Source organism: Mizuhopecten yessoensis, unplaced genomic scaffold (genome assembly GCF_002113885.1).
Source record: "Mizuhopecten yessoensis strain PY_sf001 unplaced genomic scaffold, ASM211388v2 scaffold4121, whole genome shotgun sequence".
Taxonomy (NCBI): Eukaryota; Metazoa; Mollusca; class Bivalvia; order Pectinida; family Pectinidae; genus Mizuhopecten; species Mizuhopecten yessoensis.
Genome location: NW_018405386.1, coordinates 2,225,187 through 2,241,079, shown reverse-complemented (window position 1 = coordinate 2,241,079; position 15,893 = coordinate 2,225,187). Strand labels below are relative to the sequence as shown.

Here is a 15,893-nt window from a genome sequence, read left to right as displayed (position 1 = left end):
TGCGGTATGGCAGGGAGGCAAGTACACCAAGATACCACATAAAGAACACAATACACATAGATGAAGGACGCTAAACCCGATAAAGCCAAACAAAACTGGTAAACCGGTAGTCATCATTATAAAGTAATTAAGAAGAGTATCATAACACCGTCTCCAGACTTTGACATTTCAATGAGATAACACTTCGTCCTCAGAAGTTATTTGCTTGTGAGATCACATAAAACCGTATTAACTAACGTGTGTAAAATAGAAGAAAAAAATCCTGATTTAACCAACGAAAGAAATTTGTTTTTAACTTTGACCTAGAACACTTTTGAACAGAAAAGGATTACGAATTTATTTAAGTTTAGTTAATTAATTGAATTCACCCTGAAAATAGGCGTCATGCAAAAAATGTTTTCGTGATGTTCCTTAGAGAGGTCTTGATTTTATCTGTTTGTCTTGTGATTGTTTTAAATCGTTTTCTGTTCGGGGTTTTAACTACTGGGTCTCTTTATTTGTCCTCATTCTAGATCTAGTTTTCTCTTAGGCATTTGGTGCGGTTTCCTTCGCCCAATTCTATCTTGATGATTTTAAATGCATTTTTTAAAACAAATTGTTTGCTTTTAATGTAAGGGAGAAGCTGTTAATTTGTCTCCAGGGATGTGCTAGCACTATCAGGTCTGTATGAATAATTTGTAACCATTTCATTAAAATCCTCATTAAAGTCTAAATCATCAGTCGCTATGTGGTTGTTACATAATGACTAATTGAATGTAAAGACCTCATCATCTGTGGGCACCGTCCAAATACGTAAAACCCTTATCAATCAATCGCATGAAATACTATTTGATAAATCCTTAAATGAATAACAATAATGAAAATGAACAAAAACAGGGATGCTTAACATGGATGATGAAATCTATCAACACACAATGAGCGTGAAACAGGATTTAAATGATTAAGGGGCGAAATAATTACAATTTAGACGCCGAAAGGAAATAAAACCGACATGTTAAATGGAGTGAATGAGAAACTGTCAATTAAGCTATTTAATGAATTCCTATTTCAAGAAAACAAAACATGTTGTTGTGTTCCTTATATGTCCGAGTCGGTTGGATATCCTCCGGGAAAAGTACTTCGTAAATAAAAATCTCGCTTCCACGCTGCGGTGAACCTTATAGCTGAGTCTGTGTTTTCTGCGGACCCGAAGCTTCAATTTGTTAGCAATTGTGTGTTCTGTCCATAGGACCGTTAGCACCTTTTATTTAACGGGTTTGTAGTGTGGTCAATCACAGAGGATTGCCTTAGCTAGGTACAGTTCTATTATCTCGTCTCACATTTGTTCCGTCGTCTGCTCATGTACGATAAATCCCTGTTGTTGACACATCAACAAATTTCCCCAGGACATCGACTGTTCTTGATGTTATGGTACATCCGAATGGTCACTACATTGAGTGTCTGTGTAGGAATGTTCGCTTTTTACATGTGCTCATATTGTACTGATTTTTCCTGTTTAAAATAGACACAAAGGAATACAGAGTATGTATGAATAGCTCGAGATATCTATCAAGCGACAACTGTCGGATAGTATCTTTCCAATAGCTTTCTATTTTAATTTGATTTTACACCGACGAAATACGCGAAGAATTGATAATGTCACAAAAGGCTACGCTGATATAAATATCACTTTTACTATTATGTAAATTCAAGAATAGAATACTAAAGCTCAAACGTGCTTGACGTTATGACCTGTTGGTCGTATTAAAAACTGATAAACATTAAAGCATATTTTCAATAGCTTGCGATTGTTTTTGAGATACTCCTTTTATTTCAGTATTTGCGAGTATAGTTCATGCTGTTTACTCCCTACATGTGAAGTCACAGAAACAATGGACAGGAACATTTTTATTTGAACAGAACGCTTTTCGAAAAGAAACGTTAACTATACATCTTCCCAAGTCAAGAGATTGACATCAAGTTATTTTAGTAGGTGCCTACTTCATGAGAAGAGTTATCGAGAATATTCAAATTTCTAACGAAAAATGCAATCGCATTACGTAAAAATATAGATTTGGTGCACACATATACTCATTCGCAAATCCAAACCAATGCTAGTGATTCGTTTGCGGCGCATTTGCTGAAACTAAAATGTTATGTTGCCTTTGCATTACATTCTTATTCCTAACGTTGTACATACAGCCGATAAATCTGGACGCTAATTCAAGGGATGACGAAAGGTTGACCCTACTACTAAGTTCAAACTACTTGAACTTTTGGTCTGCTACTGGACGTTTCTTTCGGGCGATATTCGTTATAGACAGAAACAACAGACAGAGAAAAAAAACAACAATATTTTACAACGATTGTAGTCAGTTTATATTACTCTAGTTCCAGCACATCATCCTGTTGTTGTTACCTCTTTATCCCATAGCTGTGGGCATTGATTTGTTTATGTACGTCATAATCAAATACTACAGGAGTGTACGGTCCATGCATCCGGCCATGTTAGTTAGACTAGGTTACAAGCACGCTGTATACATCTATCTGTTTACTATTACCCCTTCATACTCTCCTAACGTCGCCTCTGCTGCGATGGTACCGGGCGTTCGCCATATATTGGCTTTGCAGATAATCTCAGAGTGAGAGAGGACGGCTAAAAGGCTATCAGCCTTAGTATAGACACACATCACACAGTATCAACACTCAGACCGTCTACTTCTACCAGCTGACGACCTGCTAGTTACACCGGAGTACAGGTATGTACAGTTGTCAGGGCACCAGGTGTGTTTTATATCAGCTTGCACTTGTCCACGAAAGACATGTATGGGCAAACACGTCAACACTTCAGATATATATATTGTTTATGTCTTACTTGGATATTATTTCAACGTATGTTTTTGTATGTCAATAGAAATCATATATGAGAGTTTGCTCGTCCAGTAATATGCATGTTACATGCAGTCTGATGTCAACTTTCATTTTCACGATGCACAGGTCTGTGATTCAATATTTGTTTGATAATTCATGCAATATGGCTTCTTTAACCATTAAAAAAAGCTAAACGTAGATTTCAGATGTATTCGATATTCTTAATGGGAATGCTTTTTTGAATATTTCATTGATCAATTAAAGTATATTGTATGATACAATCAAAAAAACAACAGGATTGTTATACAACTCTGATCGCCCTGTGCTATTGGTTTTAAAATGTTTTAGATATTAGGAAATTGGGGTCTGGACAGAGTGTCGTTATCATTTTTTGTCTTTATTAGTTGTACAATCTATAGAAAAATGTCATTTGCTGGAAGTTTCTAGTTAGTTTGTTGTGACATTTCCTTTTAAACTGTTTGTATTTCAAAATGTATTTAACAAACGATCCTTGGATTCATTATAGTAAATTAATATTTTAATACATAAATGTTAATGGTTTTGCTGTCAATATTTCGTTCAAATTACGAACAAGGGACAATACCCGATTCATAGTTTACGCTCTGTTAACGAGTGCACAATTCCTACGTGATGAACTGCCAACGTTTACGACCTTCGTTCATGACAAATTAAAACATGTATAGTTATATTTAGGAGATAAATAATGAATTAACTGTGATTTTTTAAACAGAATAATAAACGTTGTAAAACGACTGTAAATTGTAACTGTTCTAAAGGAAATATGTCAAATGAATATATGTATCGTTAGCATACAGATGATATCTTAAATGAGTTGATTATTATTGGGTTTAGTATTTGTCGTCATCTAATGAGATTTGAAAAGGGTGAAATAGCGTATTTACATTTATTATATACGTAATTTCTTTTACTATACTGATGCATGCGTTTTTAACCAATATGACAGTAACCTTGTATATACATGTATGATGCAGTCATTAACGTTTGATATATGTATGATACGAACTATTGTTATACATACGTCGATCTGATTTCCTTATTACTCGGAACTCATCCGCTGTTACCCACTAACGAAATCGATAAAAGGTTCCGAATATGTTTATGTCGTTGCCATGAACACATTAATTAGACTTTTTTCTCTGACATGGCTGATCGGCATCAGTTTTTGGAAGCTGTTTGATCATTAATCGTGTGAATATATGAATTTTTAATGCACATAAACATTAACTGAAGGTAAATAGTAAAGATAAAGCCACTTACCTGCACTCATCTGACATGAATATAGCATTCAATTATTGCTTAGACGTTTACAGTTAAACACTTAATTAGAATGCATTGACTTGCAACCAAAACGAGAAAATGTCTATAATAACTTTGTATGTCTTAAATCTCTTTTCAAAATATAATTTGTTTGAGTAATGTTAAACCATACGATGTTGGCTTGTTTCAAAAGATACGAGTCCCCATAGCCTCTCTCAATGTTCAAGTTGACGTTTGTCTTTTACCTCGACGTTTGTTTGATGTCATTTTTATTTTACATTTATTTTTATCGAACATTTATTGGCCCTTAAGACATGCGCTGTGTTGATTGGCCTTTAAACATGTAATGATATTGGACGAGAACAATTCGTTGTGCATAAAGCTACCAATCAATCTTTCTGTCTGCATAAAATACATCTACAACCTCAGATGAATACATAGGCTTTGTATTATTATAACACGTGAAACGACTTTGAACTCAATTTGTCAGAAGACAGATTCAAAACTCTAATGTTTTGTAGGCTTTTGGGGTTTATTTTATTTGAGAAGACTTGGATCATACATGAAGAAACAAGGTTTAGTTAGCCGTTGCAATAAGCTGTAGTTCATATGACGGCCCGTAGAGTAGGGAAATGTCACTTCGGCAATTAAATCTCTGACGCCTATTAGGTCTTACATGACCGGATCAGGTGTCTTGCCACCAAATCGTCCCATTTCAGTGTGTAAACACTTTGAAACAACCTTTACATTATCCAATCAACTGTGAATGACGTCGTCATATGAACATAGGGAATTCATTATATGACGCCTATGAACATTGTCGGTGTTGTAAAAACCAGGTGTGCACATCTGCATCCATGTATAACAGGAAGGTCACAAGAAGATTTCATCTCATGTGGCGCCCACAAATCCTTTAATATGCAATATTGTCATGGTTTTAATGAACTGGATTTATTCCGATTAGCTGTTGTAAACCAAGGACCATATAAAATCAACCAAAGCTAGCAACCAAAACTTTGAAAAAATCCATTAATTTAAAGGATTTCTTGGTCTTTCATCATTTAGGGACAGATTTGTATTGATACTTTTGATTGAACTTGTATCATGTTCCTGGAACGTCTACAATGGAATAGTATGGTGTTGAAACCTTATGTAGAGAGAAATTGTTTACATAACCTCCAGGGTACCATTGTGTGATTACAGTCTTGATCTGTTGTGTGTTTGCAAAGGATATATGGTTGCTAGCTCTGTGGACGCTTCAAAAGGAAGCTTGTCTGAACGATTTGATGTCAAAGTCGAAATGTTACATTTCTGTAATTCAATTTCAAAAGAAAAGTGAATCTCTAAATAGAACATGTATGTTGTCTGAGATAGTTTGCATGATTGTAAAGCTAAAGTTATTTTACATTGTTCACGACATGTACAGTTATACGTGGTAGGTTTACTGCACGAAGAAACAACACCGACAATAAGGAAACCATTTGATATCTGTCTTCTGCTATATTACATCAGAACGGAAGTTTTATTGATATGGATTCGGCCATTTCAAAACGAAAGCATTTCCCAGATGTCATAATAAAATGAAATAGCACGGTATGTTTGAGCCTTGTTATGTGCAGTGGTGGAGACATTTATGATATTTATTGATATTTTACTACTTTTTCCTAGCACTGTAAAGCTGATTTTCTGTCCTACCTAATTACACCACTGATTATACATTACCTAATTTGACAACAATGATACTAGAAGGTTTCGGGAAAGTTCCTGTCACGATTCTTTGTCATTGCCTACAGTATAAATTACTGGACCTATTAAATTCCTTATGGACATAAATAGGAAGTCTAAGCTAAGATAATGACAGTCTGCTTTAACAATGACATCAAAGTGGTAGTAAAATACCTTAGCGATACTTAAAGACACTACAGGCTACTGTCGTGATAGGTTATGTTATCACTTTGAATATGCCCTTTCGTATGGTAATCAGATATTCAGTTTTATTTAATTTGGTAGCTTTCTTTATACTATGCTATTGTCAATTTCATCCAACTATGCTGCTTTGCGGAGAAAATGGTCTGGGATAATGTCAAATAGCATCACAGTGTAAATGTACCCACGTTGCTGAACAGTTACCTCCAGTGTGAAGGTAATTTCTAAGAATGTCAATAAAAAGGTATTCACGTATGTCTGCAGGTTTAAGGAAAGTACGGGGCCCCTGCAGAATTAAAGTACAACGGTGATCCCAGTAAGATTCTTCCTTAGGTTATATATTCCTACTTACTTCCGTTCCGTACGACAATTTTCTTGTCACATCCTGAAGCTCAACATTGTTAATGAAAATTTTAGCATTTATGTTACGATGTCTTGCGTACTTTGGACAAGTGCCCCTCTCGGTAGGTTCAGCTTGCTGGTAAAGGTCAAATGTCGGTTTTCTTCCGTGTTTTCTGATAAATGTAGAAATTCTAATCAAAACGGCATCAAAACTATGTGGTGTTATATATGGTTACACGGTAAAACATTGGTAAACGGCCTCTGTGACAAGAGAAACACGGAAGTAATAAATTGAACTAGTACAAAGGAATGAAAGTTTAAGTTTTTTGTGCTATATTTTATATCCAATAAATTTCCTACTTTTCTTGTTTTCATTGTCTGTGTTGGCTCAGTTTCCTTTTATCCTAGTTTAACGGAATGTGCACTGCATGACCTTATTGAATTATATCTACACACCAAGCACTGCGTTAGGTACTAGCCTGATCAGAGCCTGTTTGTCCACTCTCGTACCATAACATGACGTTGAGCAGCTCTGTAGTACATATTGACTGTGTCGGTGGGATCGGTTCGTACTACGCGTGTTCCATTACAATCCCATCTCTATCCGGTAACAGATTGCTCCCCACTTCATGGTAGTTTTTGTATCTGTTCAATTACATATAAACACACATGTTGCGCGTATGTAGATTGTTTACCTGACAAACTATGGAAAAGCTATTACCAGTAACGAGAAATTTAAAGACGACATCTCTTGTGTTGCATATGATTTGATTTATGCAGACAAATACCATATACATGAATATTTTTTGTGTGATTTATATTAAAGATGTGCTATATATGTATTTTTTTTTGTTTATGTTATATAATTATTTAACGAATGATATTTGAACAAAGTGACTAGAACTAATAGTAGATCTAGACCAACCAACGTATAACCTTCGACTTATTTTCTTAAGTTCTCAAGTGATTTTTCTGCTGTGCATTAGGTAGTATTTTGTTCTCCGGTGTTACTTCGTAACTCTGATGTAAGTTTAGACAATTTGGATTTTTGGTCCTTAGCATCACCTACAGACCCTGGACCGTTTTTGTTTACCAAAAGTGCGTTGCGTTTCCGTTGCGTTTGCGTTGCGTTTCCATTGCGTTTGCTTTGACCGTTTGATGTGCGTTTTAAATTTAGCGTTGAATGCGTTAAATATGCGTTTTTCTTGTTATTTAAGAAAACGATCGATGGCTATTTACAGGTTATTTTAAGAATATGTGAGTGCTGAAATGTTTTTATATAAAAAAAAATAGTTATATGTATAACAAAGTTTGCAAGTTAAAAATAAAATAAATATACAAATAAAATAGAGAAATACATGAAAAAATCCATTGGAAGTTTATCAATGACATATCTATATTCGAATGATGGATGCATGTCTATACACGTACCTTAACTGGCCAGTGAAATTATAAGTAGGAAATAATTGAGTAATTAGTTATTTGTATATTCTAGATATTTAATGTTCATACTTATATCATTCTATTCATATGAATATATGAATCGAATTCAACTAAATCTACAAATACTTCCATCACTGCACGCATGGGCTGATGGTTTCGTAACGACACCAGGGTAGTCTGGATTGAACAGAGGCTTACAATCAGTGCGTCTAAACGGCGAGTTTCATTTTATAAAATATTTGTAGTTTTATCTCTATGTGTTTATGCTTTTTCGTTAATTCTATTGTGTATATTGTGGGTTTTGTTTACGTCCAGGTCGAAGTATGCAAGTCCTATACGCTCGACTCGCAATATGTATCGGGGGTGCTTCCTGCGAGGCTCGAGAGGTACAAGGCCCCTGCCAAAATTGACAATATATAGATTTTGATTACGTCATTGAAAATCATTGACACCTAGCAATTTTACTACAGTAGGTGTGTATTCGGTATTACTTTAAGCTGAATGAAGAAAACACATTATTATTAATTTTTAACATTTAATAAAATAGTGATGAGTATTGAACTAAGTATTTAAAACACTGAAAAGATTAATAAAGAACGTGATTATGATTAAACCACGAATGGCAAAAACCGCCACAAATGAAAAAAAATATCAATAAATAATTAAATTGAATAAATAAAACAAATTATTTAATAAATCAATAAACTGAAATAAAAATAATTGAATTGAATAAAGAAAACAAATTAATTAATAAATCAATAAAATGAAATAAATAAATGAACATAATTACTTCAATAAAATAACTAAATAAATGCAGGGGGGTATAAATGCTGGAGACAGTTGACATTTGTAGGTGATGTAGAAGGGTGTAGGTGGTAAAGGAAGTATAGGTGGTGTAGGAAGTATAGGTGGTATAGGAGGGTATAGGTGGTATATGAAGTCAATGTGATGTAGGGGGTATAGGTGGTATATGAAGTAAAGATGATGTAGGAGGGTATAGGTAGTACAGGAAGTATAGGTGGTATAGAAAGAAAATTGGATGTTGGAAGATATAGGTGGTATATAAAGTACAGGTGAAGTAGGAAGATAAAGTTAATAAAGCTGATGTAGGAGGGTATATGTGGTATTGGAAGTTTAGGTGGTATAGAAAGTATATATGATCTAGGAGGGTATAGGTGGAAAATGAAGTTAAGGTGACGTAGGAGGGTATAGAAAGTAAAGGTGAGGTAGGAAGGGATAGGTGGTATAGGAAGTAAAGGTGATGTAGGAGGTTAAGGTTTGTATAGGAAGTAAAGGTGATGTAGGAAGGTATATGTGGTAAAGGAAGTAAAGGTGATGTCGGAAGTATAGTTGATGTAGTGGGCTATAGGTGGTATAGGAAGTCAAGGTGATGTAGGAGGGTATAGATAGTATATCAAGTAAACATGATGTATGATGGTAAAGGTGGTATAGGAAGTATATGTGATGTAGGAGGGTATAGGTGGTAAATGACGTATAGGTGATGTAGGAAGGGATATGTGATATAGGAAGTAAAGGTGATGTAGGAAGGTATATGTGGTAAAGGAAGTAAAGGTGATGTCGGAAGTATAGTTGATGTAGGGGGCTATAGGTGGTATAGGAAATCAAGGTGATGTAGGAGGGTATAGATAGTATATGAAGTAAATATGATGTAGGATGGTAAAGGTGGTATAGGAAGTATATGTGATGTAGGAGGGTATAGGTGGTATATGACGTATAGGTGATGTAGGAGGGTATATGTGATATAGGAAGTAAAGGTGATGTCGGAAGTATAGTTGATGTAGGGGGCTATAGGTGGTATAGGAAGTCAAGGTGATGTAGGAGGGTATATGTGATATAGGAAGTAAATGTGATGTCGGAAGTATAGTTGATGATATATGACGTATAGGTGATGTAGGAAGGGATATGTGATATAGGAAGTAGAGGTGATGTCGGAAGTATAGTTGATGATATATGACGTATAGGTGATGTAGGAAGGTATATGTGGTATAGGAAGCATAGATGACGTAGGAGTGTATATGTGGTCTAGGAAGTATAGATGGTATAGGAAGTATAGATGGTATAGGAAGTAAAGATGATGTAGGTTATAGGAAATAAAGGTGATGTAGGGGGTATAGGTGGTGTAACAGAGTATAGGTGGTATAGGAAGTAAAGATGATGTAGGAGGGTATAGGAGGTATATGACGTATAGGGGATGTAGGAAGGTATATGTGGTATAGGAAGTTGAGGTGATGTAGGATGGTATAGGTGGAAAATGAAGTTAAGGTGACATAGGAGGGTATAGAAAGTAAAGGAGAGGTAGGAGGGTAAGGTTTGTATAGGCAGTAAAGGTGATGTAGGAAGGAATATGTGGTATAGGAAGTAAAGGTGATGTCGGAAGTATAGTTGATGTAGTGGACTATAGGTGGTATAGAAAGTCAAGGTGATGTAGGAGGGTATAGATAGTATATGATGTAAACATGATGTATGATGGTAAAGGTGGTATAGGAAGTATAGGTGATGTAGGAGGGTACAGGTGATATATGACGTATAGGTGATGTAGGAGGGTATATGTGGTACAGGAAGTAAAGGTTACGTAAGAAGGTATAGAAAGTGAAGGTGATGTAGGAGAGTTGGTGATTATAGGAAATAAAGGTGATGTAGGGGGTATAGGTAGTGTAACAGAGTATAGGTGATGTAGGAGGATATAGTTAATAAAGCTGATGTAGGAGGGTATATGTGGTATAGGAAGTATATGTGGTATAGGAAATATAGATGACGTAGGAGTGTATATGTGGTATAGGAAGTATAGATGGTATAGGAAGTATAGATGACGTAGGAGGGCATAGGTGGTATGGGAAGTATAGAGGTATAGGTGGTATAGGAAGAAAATTGGATGTTGGAAGATATAGGTGGTATATAAAGTACAGGTGAAGTAGGAAGATATAGTTAATAAAGCTGATGGAGGAGGGTATATGTGGTATAGGAAGTAAAGGTGACGTAGGAATGTATATGTGGTATAGGAAGTAAAGGTGACGTAGGAATGTATAGAAAGTATAGGGAATATGGGAGGGTATAGGTGGTATAGGTAGTATAGGTGGTATAGGAAGTATATATGATGTAGGAGGGTATAGGGCTATAGGTGGTATAGGAAGTAAAGGTGATGTAGGAGGGTAAGGTTTGTATAGGAAGTAAAGGTGATGTAGGAATGTATATGTGGTATGGGAAGTATAGGTGGTATAGGAAGTATAGATGACGTAGGAGGGTATAGGTGGTATATGAGTATAGGTGGTATAGGAAGTATAGATGACGTAGGAGGGTATAGGTGGTATGGGAAGTATAGGTGGTATAGGAAGTAAAGATGGTGTAGGAGGATAAAGATGGAAAATGAAGTTAAGGTGACGTAGGAGAGTATAGAAAATAAAGGTGAGGTAGGAGGGTACAGGTGTTAGAGGAAGTAAAGTTGATGTAGGAGGGTAAGGTTTGTATAGGAAGTAAAGGTGATGTAGAGTGTATATGTGGTATAGGAAGTAAAGGTGATGTAGAGTGTATATGTGGTATAGGAAGTAAAGGTGATGTCGGAAGTATAGTTGATGTAGGATGGTAAAGGTGGTTTAGGAAGTATAGGTGATGTAGGAGGGTATAGGTGGTATATGACGTATAGGTGATGTAGGAGGGTATATGTGGTACAGGAAGTTAAGGTTACGTAAGAAGGTATAGAAAGTGAAGGTGATGTAGGAGAGTTGGTGGTTATAGGAATTAAAGGTGATGTAGGGGGTATAGGTGGTGTAACAGAGTATAGGTGATGTAGGAGGATATAGCGAATAAAGCTGATTTATGAGGGTATATATGGTATAGGAAGTATATGTGGTATGTGAAGTATAGATGACGTAGGAGTGTATATGTGGTATAGGAAGTATAGATGACGTAGGAGGGTATATGTGGTATATGAAGTTAAGGTGACGTATGAAGGTATAGAAAGTTAAGGTGACGTAGGATGATATAGGTGGTGTAAGAGAGTATAGCTGATATAGAAGGGTATAGGTGGTGTAAGAGGGTTTATATGATGTAGGGGGGTATTGGTGGTTATAGGAAGTATATGTGATGCAGGAGAGTATAGGTGGTATAGGAAGGTAAGGTGATGTAGAAGGTTATGTGGTATATGAAGGTAAGGTGACGTAGGAATGTATAGAAAGTATAGGTGATGTGGGAGGGTATAGGTGGTATATGAAGTAAATGTGATGTAGGAGAGTATAGGTGGTATATGAAGTAAAGATGATGTAGGATGGTAAAAGTGGTATAGGAAGTTATAGTCGATGTAGGAGGGTATAGATGGTTTAGGAGGTAAAGATTGTTTAGGAGGTAAAGATGATCTAGAAGAGTATAGGTGGTAAAGGACGTATAGGTGATGAAGGAGGGTATAGATGGAATAGGAAGTAAATATGATGTAGGAGGACAAAGGGGTATAGGAAGTAAAGGTGGAGTAGGAGGGAAAAGGGGATATAGGACGTATAGGTGATGTAGGAAGTATAGATGACGTAGGAGTGTATATGTGGTATAGGAAGTATACATGCTATTGGATGGTATAGGTGGTAAAGGACGTATAGGTGATGAAGGAAGGTATAGGTGGTTTAGGACGTATAGTTACAGTAAGAGGGTATAGGTGATATAGGAAGTATACATGCTATAGGATGGTATAGGTGGTAAAGGAAGTAATGGTACATTAATACAGCAATTGAGCTTTCTTTATGAATTGATATACTACAGCTTATACATTTCTAGAAGTATTATATATAATAACAATGTTACAATCCGCTGAGGTATAGAAAAGAGATAGAGAATATCGAAGTATAATTCGAATTCGACATCGATAACTAGAGAAAAATATGAACCTGAGGAATATTAGCAGATACCTTTTGGGTTGTTTAACTTGACGTAACTTGACGTGATTCAGTCCAAATGCATCCACAAAATTCGAAATCTGGAATGGTGATCCCGTCCCTGATTAGCAGATATGTGGTAAGTCCCGGAAAGGCTTAGAAAAAAGTCATTGCATGTAATCTTCCTAAATAGCTTGTATTTATTTTGAAATATTTATATCAACTATATTGTATTCCATAAAGGGATCGACGTGTCCAGTACACAAACCAACAGCTACGACGTTGACACGTGCCTCAGGTATGGAGGTGTTTTTTTTTTATAGTATTCAAGCGGTTCCTGATTATTTTTCACAATTACTAGTTTACCATATAATACACAATAAAATACGTATTATTTAATCTCACAAGAAAATTACATAATGGGGAATATTGTCTGCGAATAGAAATCGAAATATAAAAGTTTATTTGTATCAAAACTGCAAATATCTCATGATTTAGCCGTTGCTGTTTTACGTAAAGCGACACAGATTTAGTTACAAATATAGAGATGATTTGATTGTCTTTTTTCAAACGCCTTTTATAAACTGTATTCGGGTTGAGCACCCCAGCAGTGTTTCATTCCTCCAACCCTTTTTCACACACGTACATAGTACTCTCGTGTACATCGATCGCTACAACTAACGGAGCGGTCCGTCCGGCTTTTTATCTAACATGGAGGACAAGGTAAACACAGTTTTAATTGAATCTTGAAAAAATCGGAATGTAGGTTCCGTTCGTTAGACTTTGTCCATTCAAATTGACGTGGATGACGAATTTCATTTTGGATTAAAATGCCCCTATCAACGAGTCTAGAGGCAGAGACGGAAACAACGGTGGGGTTCAAAAGTTTCGGGTTGTCTATATTTCCTCACTAATATTGCAGACAACAGGAAATGTCAACTAGACTTAGTGTCCGGAGTGAGGTTTTACTGTATTGTTAATCATAGTGAAATAATTATAAGCATCACTATGTTTCCATNTGATGAGTTCGCAACACGATTTCTCACCTCTGCACGATTTCTCACCCGGGTGAGAAATCGTGTTAGGAGTAGGCATATTGCCCGTTGCCATGAGAACGAACACTGAAATTGATTTTGGGGGATTGTGGTTATTTAGACTTGTTTATTACTGTACAAACTTCAAACTTGTTCGAACTCCAATATTTAGCTCACCCGGTCCGAAGGAACATTGTGAGTTTATGCCATACCGCAACGTCCGTCGTTCGTCCGTCCGGCAACTTTTTCTTTAAAATGCCACTTGTCCTGAACGACCCAGTAGATTTTGACTTAATTTGGCCTGGAGCATTCTTAGACCAAGGGACTCAATTTTGTATAAACGATGGGTGTGCCCCCTCCCCTTGGGGCAGATGGACTGGTACAAATAGGGGAAATAGAGGTAAAACCTTTGGAATCCTTCTTCTACCATAGGGATGAAGTAATTTCATCCCAATTCAGTCTGTAACTTCCTTTGGCCAAGGGCACTAATTTTGCATAAACGGTGGGTGTGCCCTTGGGCAAAGGGGACTCAATCTTGTTAAAATGGTGGGGTTTGAACCCCTGGACAGAGAGGGGCGGGGCCCAATAGAGGCGATGGAGGTAAAACCTTTAAAACCCTGCTTCTACCGTAGGAATAATGTTTTTTTTTTTATCCTAACTTGGTCCGGAGCATCCTTAGGCATACCATTTGAGGTATTTTATCCGAATTTGGCCTGAAATATCCTTGTGCAAAGGGGTCTTAATTTTGTATAAATGATAGGTGTGGCTCCTTTGGGTGAAGAGTTGCGGGGCTCAAAAAGGGAATTTGAGGTTTAATTCTTTAAAATATTTCTTCTTCTGTACCATTGGATGGATTGTTTGTAATAAGAATAATTTCCCATGGTTGCTTAATTATCCTGGGCCTCTTGTTTTATTTTATCTTATCATCTTTGACTTACAATGGTATACAAAGATATGTAACATACACAGATTTAATGTATAAGCATGCGTGGTTGTACAGAGGGATACAAGTATCATATCAATAGAGGTGTACTGCAGTTACATACTGTATAATACATGTAGTCACTAATGATATTCGGTGTTAAGTTTCCGAACAGATCTACATCATGGCCTATCACTTGCTAAGTCATTTCAGGCTATAACAATTTCTGCTCAGATTTATGGACCACAATAAATGTTGGTTAATTACATATTTTAATCGTGTTCTTGAAGATGGGAGAAAAGGCCAACATCCTCCGCCAAATGGCCGCTGCAGACTGGCTTCTGATAAGTCAAAATGTACGATTGTCCAATGCCCTATGTAAAAGTGTGCAGTGTCACTACGAACACTACTGCGATCTGCGTTGATTTTTTTATTTGACAAAATGATTTGGTATGTAGATGTATTATGCACGGTTGTCAACGGTTAGCCGGTTATCCGGTTACTCGGGCGAAAGACCGCGAACCGGTTACCAAAATCCTTAACCGAAAAGTCGGACATTTACTTACCCCTTTTGGGAGCCCCATGTTTCCCTGGCTTAGAACTATATGCATTTGTATAGATGCGACCGAAATTGGATAGTTTTGTAATAAAACAGTGTTCAGGGATAACATGTTACTGTTAATTTTGTACTCTAATTTACTGGCAAAGAGATGTCGCCAACACCATAAAAAATCTGAAAACAATTTAAAAGGAAACCAGAATACAAAGCTGTGAGATATATAAAAGAAGTTGAAAAATATGATTTTTTTTAGATAGATACAGTGTAAAGTTTGATTTGTTCTTTTGAAATTCGGAATGAATACTAAACTCATTCAACCTCTTGACACACGAATCAGTTGCTTATCTTATATCTGAAAGAAGTTACATATAGTCACCATACAAAAGGACGGTTTTATATACTGGACATGTTTGTGCAGATTATAAGATATAAATGATAAATTTTATTTCCTATCAAAATACCTCATTGTTGCAGATTTAAGAAAGGAATTTCTGAACAATAAAACTATTATGTATGTTGGAAAATTATTTTAAAAGAATTGATGCCGTCATTCGTCAGATACTGAAGTCGGCGTTGATGACATCGGTACCGCCCAACCCCTCCCCCACACACTTTTTAAATGTTTACGGTAATAGTGATCT

The 15,893-nt window shown here is 36.2% G+C and overlaps 1 protein-coding gene across 1 annotated transcript in view; it reads left to right on the top strand.

Annotated features, from left to right (window-relative positions):
- Positions 1-2,473: 2,473 nt before the first annotated feature.
- Positions 2,474-15,893, top strand: part of LOC110448604 (GTP-binding protein Rhes-like) — a 74,011-nt gene continuing 60,591 nt past the window's right edge. Inside the window, exon 1 of the mRNA XM_021494947.1 lies at positions 2,474-2,738. The gene's annotated coding sequence lies outside the window, so the exon portion shown is untranslated. The remainder of the gene's footprint in view (positions 2,739-15,893) is intronic.